The following is a 15,973-nucleotide window of genomic DNA, read 5'->3' as shown; positions in this document are numbered from 1 at the left end:
TGTGAATCTAAAATCATTTCACAATACAAAGTGAAAAAAATTTCTTACCAAAAGTACATGGCCTCGAAGTGTTAGGAGAAAGCATCAGACAGACTGACACCAAGAAGGCCTGCACACCTCAGGTGGCACTCACAGGAGTCAGCCACGAAGGACCTGCCAGGCAAGCTGCGCCTGAGGCTGGATCACTAAGACATGACAGCTGATAGGGCACGGGGCCGGGACCCAGGCCCCACCAAGAACTGGAGGGAAAGCTGGCCAGGGTGCAGGTGAGCTAAAATGTGGGGCCACATGCGTCTGCTAGTTTTAGCACAGAATCATGGTCAGCTAAGACACTGCATTAGGGGAAGCCAGATGACGGTTTATGAGAACTCTGAATTATTTTTGCAAATGTCTGTACCCTTGAGGTTATTTCAAAATGCAATTTTAAACAGAAAATCATTATTTTAGATTATTTGTATTAAAAACAGAACATCATGGCCCTCCCTGGAGGCGCAGCGGGTTAAAGCACAGCACTAAGAAGCTAAAGCCACTTCAGCATGAGTTCGATCCTCGCCTGCCCTGGGGTGACCCACGTGGCGCGGCAGACCTCTCCTGACCCGCCCGCTGCTCCCCTCAGCAGTGTGCTTCGTCACTCAGCCTGTTCTGCTTCCCACTCTGTCTCTGGTGAAGCCTCTCACTGCCCCTGCACTCTGGCTTGTACCCCAGTTCTGTATGCACAAATAAATCTTTAAAAAAAAAAAGAAAAAACAGAACACCAGGAGGTGGAGCAGTGTTCAGTTCTGGTAGGAGCAGCAGAGGACCCGCTCTCCAAAGCTCCGAAGGCTGGCCAATCAGTGATCAGCTCCTAGTTTGAGGTTAGCATAGCCGAGGGAAAGGCACCTCAGCTCCCAGGGGTGGAAGGCCTATTGAGAAGGAAAGCACACCCACCCCGGTGTGTAGGGTGCAGAGGCCTGACGTGCTCTGAGCAGGCCCAGCTTGCCATGGCCTCACGCACACAGACTGACACCAAAGCCTCAGCAGATGCAGTCAGGGCCTGCTGCTCCTGGCTGATTCGCCAGTGCCCATTTCTGGGCTTGCTCATCTCTTCTAAGAGTGAACACCAGCTGTCCCTTCTGGGTCCATGTGTGTGCGCAAGCCGTCCCCTTCTGTATCTCCAGGGGGCTTCTCTGGTGGAGCCCACGCAAGGTGAACATGAACTTGCCAGGACCCACCGCGTCTCAGCCGCACCTCCACATGGCTTGTGGAAACAGTGACATCCAGGCGAGTGTCTATTTATGAGAAATTTATCAGTAACTCAACTAATTCAACCTCAGTGGCTGAGAAGGCAAGAAGAGACGAATAGAAGGGCTGGGAGAAGGAAAGGAAAAGCTGTACTGGAGAGGACCTTGATGCTGGCTGGACCAGAGGCACAGGCTCAGGATGAAGCCGCTCGCCCAGTCTAACCCCGCCGGTTGTGTCTTGGAAGCTTCATCACATAAAGCCCACAGACAGCGCAACCCTGAGGCACCTCCGCCGCAGCTCCAGAATGCTTCTGGGCAAGCTCTCCATTCGGAACTGAGTCAGCAACACCTGGGCATTATCCACTGCATAAAACCACTGACATCAACACATTCATTTCTGTTTAAGTGTGCTATAAATGCAAGTGAATTTTAATCCCCAAGTGTGGCAGGAAGAGGGTTGGGGGAGGAATTCTAAATTCTTAAATATCTTCTGAGATGGCAGTTGATGCTGGCGCCTGGGAGGAGTTTTCTAACAGGGAAAGACTGGAATCTGACAGAAGTAAGGGAAGAGATAAAGTGGGGTCAGGGCCTAATGATAGAATAAACAACTGCAAAAAGCTCAGCCACAGGCCTGTCCCAGCCCCTGTTAAGAGCTTGCTCTTCAGGGAGCCGGCAAAGCAGGAAGCTGAGGAAGTGCTTCCCTGTGGCTGCAGCGTCTGTGAGAGCTGTGGGGCCCACAGGATTCCTAGTCTTTCACAGGGGCAGTCTGAGCTGCTGCAGCCAGATGAGGAAAGCGAGGCATTTTCCTGGCAAAGAGGTGCCCTGGGAACAGAAAACACCGACCCCTCCTCCACTCTCTAGGGCAGCTTCCACATAAGAGCTGCTGAGTGGTCACAACAAACACCAGATGGCTGCAAAGCCCAAAATAGCTGTATCTGATCCTTTACAGAAAAAGTTGCCATCACTCGGCTAGCACAGAGGACCGTGAAGAAAACTTTGGATTAGAATAGGCAATAATAACCCACAGAAGACTCCCGATATGGAAACCGCTAGAGATATATTTTAACAGTAGAAACCAAAAAAAGGAAGGAAAGAAAAGCTACCACTGTAGAGCCTCAGAACACATGGTGCCTTCCACATTGTGTAATTCCGTCCTCACCAGCACTAGCAGGGTGGGCCTCGCCCCGTCCTGGGAAGGATGGCGAGGAAACTGAGGCTCAGAGGAAGGAGGGGCCCACAGGCTGCAAAGGGCAGGCCGCACCATCAGCACCACAGCCAGGAGGCTGTGGGAGAAGAGCTGGGTGGACTGAGGCAGGGAGACAGGCTGGGAACGGACTCATGACGCAAACTCTGCAAGGGCCGGCCCTGCCACCAGCAGTGGCAGAAACGGCAAACGTGAGAACACCTGAAAGGGCGAGCAAGAAAACTTGATGAGAATGCTTAGCAACTGGTGGTTTTCACGGTGGAATTATAGTTAGGAGCATCCTATGAGTGACAACAAACATTACTGACCACACAGCAAAACCCAGAATGTCACACAAGGGGAACGAAAGGATCACTAACTGAGGAACTATTAAGCTGGAACCACATGACTGCCAACAGGTCTGGTTTTTGATCCACAAAAGCACTGGCCCACAGAGTGCAGTCTAATCCCATGCTCAGGACCCTTCCATGAGCTCATCAGTCCTCCCTTTCCCTGCCCTGCCTCCACAACACACGCCTAGTATGTGACAGCAGGACGCAGGGGCCGTGTGAATCTGAAAACACGCCGAGCGCAAGCGGGGAGCATCTCTCCTGCTGGTGGGCGCCTTCTGAGAGCAGCTGCCGCATTTCCCCTTGTAGTGACCTCATAGCCTTTGCTATGATACCGAACTGTACCCATCCCGGACACCCCATAAAGGGGTGACAAACACCCCACTGCAAAAGCATTTCCACACGAGAACTGACTGCTCTGTGTTATCTACAGAAAAAAAATTGAGTCTGGAGAAGAAAACTGGGATTTCTAACTGGACAAAAGCTTACTGCCCATGCTTCTGTGACTAATGTTTCGCAGCTCGTGCTGCGTTCCTGCAGACACCCCAGCGCGGAGCACCCACCTTTGCTGCTTTCCCGATGCCCTCCTCAGTCTCCAAAGCACCTGTGGGTCTGTGCTGCCTGTCCGCACTTGCCCCTGTATTACTGTATTAGAGTCCTCATAGTTTGTACCTTCTGTTTCCTAAACAAGCGGGCACCTCATCTTATTTACCTCTTCAGCCCTGGACCTCAGATATGGTGGGCCTCAATGACTACTACAGAATCCACTTTCTAGCAGGCTTATATTCTTAATGGATGCGGGATGGAAGGTAAATAAAAACGTCAGACTTCCAAATTACTGTTTACTGTTAACAACAACCACAGAAATGACTGACATTTAATGCTGCCTCCAACCACCTAAAAACTCTATGAAGCTCCCCCCACAGGCATGGTTTCATTTTTCTCTCCCTAAGAGTCCTTTAAGTTAGGCAGCATTATCTCCATGTTTTGGGATGAAAGCAAGAAAAGCTGCCTACCACACAAGGTAATGAAAAGAGAGCTGGAGCTCTTCAGGAGATGAACATTTAAGGGGATGTCAAGCACAACATCAACAACCACAGTAAAGACTATGCAGAAAGGCCCTGAGCTATGAGATTCTACAACTACTGTGCGGAAAATTAGGCAACTTCCTATTTGCTAAAGTATTTTGAGGTTCTTTAAGATTAAACACACACACAGGGGAGCTGAGTGAGAGAAGAGAGCAGTGACTGCCCGAAAACTTAAGAGGTGTGTAGAGATGAGCTATTAGTACAGAAGAAAGCAGATTCTCTTTTAACACTTCTGACAACTAGGAAGATCTAAGGGAGGCACTTCTCAGAGCTTAAGGCAAGGAAAAACTGATGAGAACCAGCAGAAAACAAGTGAGGGGCAGCAGAAACAGAAAATGACTGTGACTCCAGCTTAAACAGTCGGAGAAGTAACTTGGGCAAAGCACTAAAAGGTACTGAACACGTAGCATTTTAGTCTGAGCTCAGAGCTCAATTCTTTCCACACCAGCAGATCCTCACTGGAAAGAAATCCCATAAATATGCTGGTGGTGGGAGAAGTTTCTTTCAGAATTCTAATCTCATTCAGTATGGTCAGCATTGTCCTAGGGAAAAGCTGGCCCTAAAAATGTGATGAGTATGGAGGAAGGTTTTTTTTTAAAGACTTACTTATGAATACAAGAATTATGAATACAAGAACTAGGGTAAAGAAGTGTGGGGGGTGAGAGGATTCACCAGAGACAGAGTGGGGAGAACAGACAGATCTACCAAAATACACTGCTGAGGGGAGCACAGGGAGACAGGAGAGGTCTGCCACACCATGTGGGTCGACTCCCTGGCTGGGGGTCAAACTCATGCTGGAGTGGCTGCGATAGCTTCACAGTGCTGTGCTTTAACCTGCTGTGCCACCAGGGAGGACCCGAGAAAGGTTTTTCAACAGAGTTCAGAACTCATTCAGCATCAGAGAATTCAGACCAGAGAAAATCCTATCCGTTTGACGAGTGTGGTCCATGTTTCACTCAGATTTTCCACCTTAGTCAACAGCAAGAACACAGGCAGGAGAAACCCGCCAGGGCAGTGAACATGACTGGTGCTTCAGTCACAAATCGTCTTTAGCAACACACAAAGGGGCACAAAGGAAGAGGAACCTCTGACACCTGGGCCAAAAATATTAGGGCAAAAACTTACTGAGTATCTTCTTGGAAAACCGGACAGGAAGGAAGTCAGTGTCCGGTCTCTGCTAAGAGACAGCTTCAGCCATGTTAATAAGTAAAAACATAAAAAAGTTATCTCTTTTAGAGCTAGAGAAACTTTTTTTTTAATTATTTAACTATCTCAGATTTGCTTTTTAAAGATTTATTTATACATACAGAACTGGGGTACAGGCCAGAAGTGTAGGGGCAGTGAGAGGATTCACCAGACAGAGTGGGGAGCAGAACAGGCAGATCGACAAAGTACACTGCTGAAGGGAGCAGTGGGCAGGTCAGGAGAGGTCTGCTGCGCCATGGCAGGGATCGAACCCACGCCCAAGTTGTTTTAGCTTCTAAGTGCTACGCTCTAACCCACTGCGCCACCAAGGAGGGCCTGAGAAACTTTATTTTAAATATATCCCTCCCTGGCATGTAGGCATTGGGAGGTTGATGACACTGGGCTGAAAGAAATGACATGTGTATAGCTGTCCTCAATTCTTTTTTGTCACGAGATGTACGAAGAACTAAAAATATGCTCTGAGAGAATCTAAAACCCTTGACCTCATTTGAAACTGCTTTCTGCATCATTTTGATAATCGTGTTTATAAAAGTGCATAAATGTCAATGATTACTCAGTTTTAGATGCTAATTCCATTATTCCTGGAATTCAACAAGCAACAGGACTTAATGGTTGTAAAGTTTGGGAGTATATTAGTCTTTAGTTCTTAAATGTTAACTCATCATGAATGCAGCACTGCAGACAGTCAGAAGAAAATTAGATAACCCCATCATTTGCAATGGTTTTGAGCTCCACAGAAGAGAGTTGAAACATGGTAGGGTTTAGAACTGAGAATATAGCCCCAGTACCAATCAAAGCTGCCAAACTTGGATTTGATGCTCAATTTCCCTCGAAATACTAGACAGAAGAGAAAACTCTCTTAGGCCCCTCAGAACATCCCCATTCTAGCAATATTTAATGCTCCTGGTTGTCTCTGGGGTGTCTCTTTTTAAAGATTTGTCTTTTCCTGCAGTGTTTCTTTTTGATGGCCAGGTTTCCTACAGTAAAATCATACTCTGGAGTTCCCAGTGAAATGGGACTCCAACTGCCTTTTCTAGCCATTTGATTGTCCAACTGCTCAGCTGTTCCAGCTGGCAAGTCATTCTAGTGGCCTAGCCCTTCTTTCCTCTTTATAGTTTCGGATAACTGCTGCTGGCGTGACTAATGCATTGGTAGGCAGCACTGACCAATTCAAATTATGTATCTCAGTGAAAGTGAGTGCATCCCAGCTTTCTAAAAAGGCTTTTTGTGGTCCTCCCTGGTGGCGCAGCAGATCAAAGCAAGCACTAAGAAGCTAAAGCCACTTCCGCATGAGTTCGAGACCCCCACCTGCCCCGAGGAGATCCACATGGCGTGGCAGACCTCACCTGACCTGCCCGCTGCTCCCCTCAGCAGTGTACTTCATAGATCTGCCTTTTCTGCTCCCCGCTCTTTCCCTGGTGAATCCTCTCACCCTCCGCATCTCTGCCTGTACCCCAGTTCTGTATGAATAAATAAATCTTTAAAAAAAAAAAAGGCTTTTTGATTGTTTTTTTAAGTAAGGGCTCACTTAGGTAATCCTGGGGGAGACAGCAGTCAAGCCTGAATAATGTTCCAAGGTGTTCTTCAAGCTCTCAATGTATAACCAGGAATAGCCTCATTGTTTTCATAGCTGAATTTTACTTCAACTTTTAGTTGTAGGAAATGTAAGAAGAATAACACCATAAAGATGGTTTATTCAGTGGCTTATGGTGGTGAAATATGAGTGAGTTGGTGGTGGGTGCGCTAAGGTGGTAATACCTGAGGGGGGTTCCCCAATGTTACCTCAGTTTACTATACATTAATTAAAAAAAAAAAAAAGTTTGCTATTGCCTGACACGATTCCTTGTCAGGGAATTGTGGTCAAAATTCTCTGCAGGTTTTTTCCATTCTGCCTTTTGCATGCCTTCACTTACCCTTGCTCCCTGACATAAATGTCTGAATTAATTGATAGAAATTTGAATAGCCTATGCCCTAGTAACCATGCTAAATTCCTTTACAAAGGCTATGGGGTCCCATGAAGCATTTGGGTTATAGCCCCATAATTCAGTCCTAGGCTATAGGGTGTAAGTTACAGTGGTGATGACTCCCCCCTCCCCATTCCCTGCAGCTGGTTTCTCCCTATAAGGGGCTATACTAAGTTTGGCATCCAGACTATTCTCTAAAGAGTGTGAAGGTAAGGTAGCAGGACATGGAGAAAGAGAAATTCTGGTCCAGGTAGTTCTGAAAGTGGAGAAATACAGAGAACAAGGGGGAGGAGGAGCTCAAGGAGAAAGCGCTGCCTCCATGACTTTCTTTTGGAGATTTGTTTATTCAGTGCCTGGGCTGATGAGGAAATGAAATGAAATAGCTTTTACTGAAGCTTCTAGGTGAGTCTGGGAAAGCCTGCCACCGCCTTATGGCATTTCTGAGCCAGATGTGTATGAACAAAGGTTACTGTGGCACAGCAAATGTGCCCCATTTTGGCCACCTTACGGTGAGATTGCCCTTTGTAAAATTCTCCCATTTACAGAGAAAATTACAAATACAAACTGCAAGTGTATTACACACGAAATCACTCGGCCTGCAGTCTGGAGTTTTGATGTCCTGGTCCCATCTTTAGTGGTCTTGCATGTCTTGTTTCCCCCCGCAAAATTCTCCTTTTGGCAAGGCGTAGAACTGAGGGTGAATGCTTCCTAGACTTGCAGTTTGCTTTGGAGCTACAGCCCCAAGCCAGCTGGCCCCTGACCCGTGTCTCGGGTTCTCCCAGTGCCGTATATGAAGTTCAGGGGTGAGGAGGTGGGGGGCAGTCCTAAGTGAGCTGCAGGGGGAGATATAATCCTTTATTCGGAGTTTGCTTCACCCCCGGAGAAACACCCTCGCAACTCTGCTCGGCTACTCGTCCACTGGCCAGTTTGCACTGGGCAGAGGCAGCAGCGTCCTTCGCCCCAGAACTAACGCGGGTAGCTAGTTCTCATTCAAGACTCAAGCGGTCTAGCCACGGCCTCTGACAATTTAGGAAAGGGAAACCCCTGCGGCGCGGCGCCCCTTCAGCTCCCCTCCCCGGTTCCTTCCAGGTGGAAGGAAACGCCTTCCCAGTAAACCTTTACCTGAGGAAAACCCCACTCGGTTCCTGCCTGAGAGCACTGCCAGAGTCCCGCTTGTCCCCGACGTCCCTCTATTCACGTATGAAGTCCGGGAAAAGAAAAAAACACGAGAGCGTGTCTTTCCCGCCGGCCGAACGTGCCCCAGCGCCGCGGACCCACAGGAAAAGCCAGGAAGAGCAGCGCGCGCTGATGACGTCACCCGGAAGCCCCTCCCGCGAGGCAGGTGAAGCCCAGGTAGGAAGGAGAAGAAATTAAAGGAGAATAGGCACGTCCTTAAATGTCTGGGGCTCAGCCAGTAACCGGAGGCCAGTTCCGAGCTGGGGAAGTTGAGCTCGCACCTGGACGCTCTGGAGAAGCGGGATTACTCAACAGCCGCAGTTTGCTGATACCTGGGCTGCTTCTCCGCGGCGCTTCAGGAGGTCAGGTGGCTGGCGCGGCCCTTTCTAGGCCACCATCTGTTAACTTACAATAATGTGCAGCTCTGTGTAGAGAGGGTTTATTCTCGGAAATCAAGATGAGAATTGACCCCAAAGAAGAGACTAGATAGAAAAGCGTTCCAGCTAGCTGTATATGCTATCCACCTCTACGCACACCAGACACACACACACACACACACACACACACAATTTATCTGAAAGGGGGAAGAAATGAATTCATTAATTTAGGAATTCTACAAGTGAGGATATTTTGTATTTGTAAGACTTCATTATATTAATCATTGGCTTGTAAGTATGACTCAAGATTCAACATTAAAATATACTCAGGTGGGTGATTTGGTGATGGGAAGCCCAGGGAATTGCAAATGAGATGAAAAAAATGCACAAAATGATGTAAAAATAAACTATTATATATACATACACACACTCAGGTTCAGATTTTCAGTCAAAAGTCTCCATCATTCCTAACTATCCCATGTGTCTTCCTTCCTGCTTTAACACAATTATTAAAGGATTAGAATTTCCCAGCAGGTCACCAAATTCCTTTTCTCCCTTAGATTTACGTTTTTTGTTTTGGAGGTTGGTTTTTGTTTGTTTGCTTGCTTGCCAGGAAAATAACAAGAGAAGCTGTTGTATCCTCCTCCCTATAGTTAACCAGGGTGCACGATGTCCGTGTATTCCCCTGGCCATCCCACTCACCGCCCCCTAAAATAGTAACGCTAGCTTGGAGCTCTGTGGAGGCAGTAGACTGCCTCTTTGTGAAGGCTGCCCTCTCCTGGCTGTTTCCAACATTGCAGCGGCTGTGCCGCAGCTGACGATGGTCAAGAGGCCAGAATGAAGTTTGGAATACATACCCTGCTACTCTTGGGTTTTAGACTTTAGGAATGTTATTCAGCATTACTGAGCCTTGATTTCCTCGTCTGTAAAAGGAGGGTGACAGTCCCTGCCGTGCTTCCTTCACAGGTAGTTGAGTGTGAAGGGAGCCTGCAAAGGTGATCATGTGATACGTTTCAAAACTAGTATTGATAGTGGCTGCTAAGACTCCTTTGGAAACCCAGCTTCACCACATTCTTAGCAAGGGACACTAACTCAACAAGAACACAAGCCTCCAATTCCTACACATTCTGGTCTTTGTGATGTCGTATCACTTGTTTTCCAGAAGTTGGGATGGATTTGTGTGGCAACATCCCCTGCCTTTGATTTCTTTTGGCCTGCTCTTGTGCTCTGACAAACAGAGCTAGCCTCTTAGATCTACATGAACAAATAATGAAACCTTATTTTACTAAAACAATCTCAACGTGCTAATTAGAGCTCTGCAATTGACTTGTCTCCCTGCCTTCCACTCTAAGAGCTTCAGACAACCCTAGTTCTCTTAAATAAAGCTTTGTTGGCAGCAAAAATCATTCAAGTGCAGTGCCTTGTGGCTTTTTTTTTTTAAAGATTTATTTATTTATTCATACTGAACTGGGGTACAGGCCAGAGATGCGGAGGGTGAGAGGATTCGCCAGAGACAGAGCGGGAAGCAGAACAGGCAGATCAACGAAGTACACTGCTGAGGGGAGCAGCAAGCGGGTCAGGAGAGGTCTGCCACGCCATGTGGTCACCTCCGGGGCAGGTGGGGATCGAACTCATGCGGAAGTGGCTTTAGTTTCTCAGTGCAGTGCTTTAACCCGCTGCGCCACCAGGGAGGGCCCACCTTGTGGCTTTTTTGAAAGCTATGTTTCCTTTTTCTGAATTGGGTACATTATTTACAAAGCCAAGCTAACCTGTTTCTTAACGCCATCAAAACAGGGCTGAATGTCTCACTGTTAAGCCCGAAGCTCAGGTTTTAATGACTGTAATGCTAATATCCTTCTGTTGTTTTCCCTAAGCTTTATAATCATACCAGTGCATGATGTATTCATGACAGTTATCCATGAAAAAAATGTTAATGGAATATTTTGCATAAAAATATAATGCAAAGGCAGTGTATGTATATGGCTAATTGTACTAGTGTTTTTACCTTCTTGAACTGTTTCAAGGAGATTGTTTTAAGGAGAAAAGGCAAAATGAATCAGGTGAACTGGCTAAAGGCCTCTGAAGAAGTCAGACCCCTGAATGCACAGCTGACTTGCGTAGAGCTCATGAAATGCATTAGCCAGTCCACAGTCAGTTATGCCAAAGTGCACAGATCTTGCTCTAAACTGCTTCACAGATGTGGCTCCTGTCTCCTTGTCCTCCAGTACCCCAGTCACCTAGTACAATCCAGCCACCTAGGGGGCAGCCCCAAACTTAGTACTATCCTCAATTCACTTTCAATCCATCTCCTTTCGCAAATAAAATGAGTCAGCTAGTTAACAGTTCAGCAACACGTTCCAGTTCATTAGGCTGCTGGGAAGGGGACCTCTACTTAAGTCCTCTTAAACCTACCACAGGCAAAGCTCAGAAGAGACCTAGGTCCACTGCAAACACAGGTCAAGCTTCCCATCCTTAACCTGTCAAGTCACCAAGGCTTGGAGTTGTCAAGTTTTCCCATAAAATCGAATCACTACCTAAACTTTTTCCTGGTGGAAAGAGACAAGTTAAATTTTCCCCCAAAACTCCACTTGGAGACTCATGGGAGCAAGTGTGTGGCACGCACTTATGGGGCTGCCACACAGAGAAGCAATGACGAGCTATCTACCAGCAGGTGGAGAGCGAACGGGAATCAAAGAACACTGTGGATTGTGAGGGTGTGCAAAACCCCGGGAAAGGTGGGGCCCTGCCCGCTCTGCAACCGCCATCTCAAGAGTTTCTCTTTTTTCACAGATTCTGTGAGGTACTGGGGGAGTACACTGGAGGGAACTACTAGGGCCACCCTCCCCCCACCTGCAATAAACAGCTCTAGCCAACTGCATCGTACCTGGAAACACAAGATAAAAGTGTATTTGTAATATGAATTATTTATATAATAGAAATACATATAAAGAGCTGAAGATAGAAAAGTTGAGAATTACTGTTCTCCAAGCCTCTCATTTTTATAAATATGCAAACAGGAAAACTGAAGTGAGGTCGCTACTTACTAACTCAGTTAAGACAAAGAAAGGATCACAGAAAACCAAATTCCCCAGAAGTCAACCCTGAGTTGACTCCCATTTGAAAGTGTCAGCAAGAATCTAAAGTAAAAACTTCATTTGTGCAGACAGGTCAAAATTCTTGGAGGGTTCTACCCAAAATTAGGGATAAAGATCTTAATAAAAATGATTAACTGTGTGTCCTCCCTGGTGGCTACTTCCACATGAGTTTGATTCCCAGGCCTGGAGGTGACCCGCATGGCACGGCAGACCCCTCCTGACCCGCCCACTGCTCCCCTCAGCAGTGTACACCGTTGATCTGTCTGTCCTGCTCCCGACTCTGTCTCTGATGAATCCTCTCACCACCCCTACACCTCTGGCCTGTGCCCCAGTTCTGTACACGTAAATAAATATTTCCAAAAATGATGAATTGTTGAGGATCTGTGGCACAATCAAGACAGGGTAAGGGGAGATTTGACGCTCCCACGGGTCTAAAAGCCATTCCAGCCCTGACAGCGAACTAGAGAAACTCAGGTCCAACTTGCCATGAAGCTTTTTAAGCTGCATTTTGAAAATCAGCAGTGGGTCCTGACTCTGCCACCCCTGGCTCTTCTCCAGAATCACATTCCTCGGTGTCCCCTGCCCAATCTCTTTGGCGACCTTGAGGGCACACTGTGTACTTGGCAATGGAATACCGCCCTGAACAAGACCAAGTCCCTCTTCTCCTGGAGAGAGCTTCCTTTCTAGGATTTCTAGAAAGTATGCTCTGTGGGGGTTCCACAGAGAAATAATTCCAACATGTCTCACATTGGAGCTCCCTGTGGTTCAAGACTCGACAACTCATTCAGCCAAGTCAGATCACAGCCAGACTGGTGGGGAGAGGCCCCTTCCTAGTGAAGGTGTCATGGAGCCTCCTCAGTTCACACATGGAATTTCACCACAACCCCCAGACACTCCCTGCGAAGGTCCTCACATCCAGCCTGAGGCATCCTATTCTCTTTTGGGGTTATTTATCACAGTTTACTTGTAGGAAGCTTCCCCTGTGCCAGGGACTGTATGGGGGAGATGACTGTGTAGGGTAATGCCAAACACAAACCCAGAACTGGCTGGCTTCAAAACTCTTCCTTTTATCTCCTTTTAATCCACCTGCCTGTGCTTCACCAAGCATACACCCAGCCGCCATATCAGACCCAGCCGGGGAGGAGGGGAGCTGGTATTTGATTGTATCTTCATCCTCCTTTGTGACTTCCCTTGTTCCAAAAGTTCTTGATGAGCAGCCTCACTTGTATGGGGAGGGGTGTGATTTCTGCAAGAGCTCTGCCTTCAACCCATTGTGTGCACTTTTCTTTCTTAGTTTAAAGATTTATTTACTTATACATACAAGAACTAGGGCATAGGTGAGAGATGCAGGGAGTGAGAGGATTCACCAGAGACAGTGGGGAACAGAACAAGTGACTGACTGAACTACACTGCTGAGGGGAGCAATGGGCAAGACAGGAGAGGTCCACTGGGCCATGTGGGTCAGCTCCCTGGCTGGGGATCGAACTCACTGTGTGGTGGCTACTGATAGCTTCACAGTGCTGTGCTTTGACCCCTTGCGCCACCAGGGAAGGCCCTGTCCACTTTTCTTATTGACTTATGGAAACTCTTTGTATATTGGGGACATTTGATCTGTCCTCCATGTGGAAAATGTTTTTCCTCTCCCGGTAGGATTGTGACAAGCCCACATGCCTTGCCACTGGCCTCAGGGGACACAGTATACCAGGTGTTGATGATGCAAGAAGCAGACACAGGAGGAGCAGAGCCCCAGAGATCTAGCTCTGTCCCTCTGTCACATTCCCATCCCATTGGCACATGGCCTCACTGGGGTGTCTTGGCTGCCATTGTTCCCCAGTCCTACCCCAGTGACAGTTCTCCAGTCCACCCCCTGCTGGCATCCTCCCTTGTCTCTGCTTTTCCATTATTCAGGATAAGTGGCTATTTCCTCTGTACCGCCTGCTCCTCAGACTTTATCTGAAAATCCCTTTTGTCAGAAAGAATTCGCAGGTGTCAAATTAATATTCTTGGCACCAAAGTAGAAATCCTCCCATTAGCTAGAGATCCAATTACTTGTTTTTAAGGGAAAAGGCAACCCTGATTCAACAGCGTGGAATGCAGGGCACATGCCCAGGGCTTCCTGCTCTGACCCTAGGACATAGGGCTGCTTCTTCCCTGCCCGGAGGTGCCCGTATCAGCTGCCTCTGAGCCCACAGCTGCCCCAGTCAGCCTGCACGGCTGAGCAGCCAGGATGGGATCCTCTGTGTGTTCCTGATCTTGTGGGTGCTTATGGTGACTCCTCACCTCCACCTCACGGAGCACAATCCCCCTAAACTCCACTGAAGCTTCCCAGGGTGTAACAGTGGAGACATGTCACTATAATTTCGTCCCAACACGACACCCAAGAATGAACCCTGGGCCCTCCCCTGTGGTGCAGTGGGTTAAAGCACAGCACATGAAGCTATCTGCAGCCACTGCAGCATGGGTTAGATTCCCAGCCAGGGAGCTGACTCACATGACCTCTCCTGTCCTGCCCACTGCTTCCCTCAGCAGTGTATTTCAATCTGCTTGTTCTGCTCCCCACTCTGTCTCTAGTGAATTCTCTTATCCCCACACTCTGGCCTGTACCCCAGTTCTTGTATGCATAAATAAATAAATGTTTAAAAAGAGTAAACCCTGATGTCAATTGTGGACTCTGCGTGGTAATGGCACGTCCTCACAGACGCACTCATGGTAATGGACGTATGGCGAGGTGATAAGAAATCTCTGTACCTCTATTCAGTATTACTTTGAACCACAACCTGCTTTAAAAAATAAAGTGCTTTCTTAAAATGTAGAATTAAAAATATAAAATAGGTCTCAGCCTTAGAGGAAGCCTAGAAGGACATCTGGTGTCCCTCTAAGTGAAGGGAACATCCTGTCTACTGACTGGCCATGAGACCTCCATCTGAACCCCAGCCCTGACTCCTCCCAGGGACCTTGGGCAAGGAGACTAACCCCTCACTGGTGAATGGGGCCAAAGGTGTCCACACTCGCCTCCCAAATTGTTGTTTAGATAGACAGCATGATGTTCCCTCCCGGACCTGGCCCGTCCTCACCGCCTGCCTGTCCTCACAAGTTCACGGGGGAAGCTGGCCTTCAGTCTTGGTGGACTTGCCCGGAGCAGGGCTCATCGCATTTACATGAGGTCATCTAATGAGGCTTGCGGGTCCTTTGCGGAGGTTCTAGCATGAAGTTTACTGCTGGAGTCTGCTATTCCTGTGGTGCTTTGAAATAGCCTCCCTTCTTGGTAATCTTTTCTCCCCAGAGGACAGGGTGACCCCGGGGCTAAGAGCACAGGCTTTGGGGCCAGGCCATCCAAGCTTGCACACCTACTGCCACTTAATAGTCGGGTGGCCCAGAGCAAGTGACCTAGTGCTCCCTGGGAGCCTCTGTTTACTTGTCAGAAAATGGAAAATAAAAGTGGAATGACCCTCCCAGGGTGGTTGAGGCTTAAATAACACCTCCTATACGCGGACAGTCCCCAAGGGGCCCAGCACATGCAAACACTGGGTGAGCATGAGCCACTCTGGCGCCCATTCTATAAAAGGACCTGAAGGCAGAGACACACTGGAACCAGGGCGGTCGGCCCCATGATTACCCCAAATCCTTCCTGCCTCCCTTCCACAGAAACCAGAATAAAGTTTAGAGAGCCAGTGAGGGCTTTGCCCACTCCCCCAGGCCGGCCTCTTTCAGAGATCACACCTGCCTCCCTGCCCCAAGTTTGCCCACCCCACCCCATCACCTCAGGTCTATGGGAAGAGAGGTGAAACCCCAAGTTGATGGGGTTGCTGCACTGCCTTGAGTGGAGGGCATCTATTGTCTCTGGGAGTCTGCTAGCCATCCGGGTGATTTTAATTATCCTCTGTTTGACAAGAGGAAATTCAAGCATGAGGACAAACTGCCCAAGGTCACGCTGCCAGGAGTCAGAATTAGGTTGCATCTAATTCCAGAGCAACTAAACACCCCCCTTCCCACACACACAAGTTCTGGCCTCCCTGCAGAGGGGATCCTGCCTGGATGGGGGCAGCCCCCACCCCCACCCCCATATAGCCTTGACCCAAAGTTAACCTGGGCTGACTGCATTTCTAGGTTTCTTTGAGCACCTGACTTTGACCTGCCCAGTTGGCTGCCTTAAGATGCTCACTTAGGCCCTCCCTGGTGGCACAGTGGGTTAAAGCACAGCACTTTAGATAAGCCACTTCCGCATGAGTTCGATTCCCACCTGCCCTGGAGGTGACCACATGGCGTGGCAGATCTCTCCTGACCCACCAGCTGCTCCCCTCAGCAGTGTACTTC

The sequence above is a fragment of the Condylura cristata genome, unplaced genomic scaffold (genome assembly GCF_000260355.1).
Source record: "Condylura cristata isolate star-nosed mole 26May11 unplaced genomic scaffold, ConCri1.0 scaffold00028, whole genome shotgun sequence".
Taxonomy (NCBI): domain Eukaryota; kingdom Metazoa; phylum Chordata; class Mammalia; order Eulipotyphla; family Talpidae; genus Condylura; species Condylura cristata.
Note: the sequence above shows the minus strand (reverse complement) of the source record.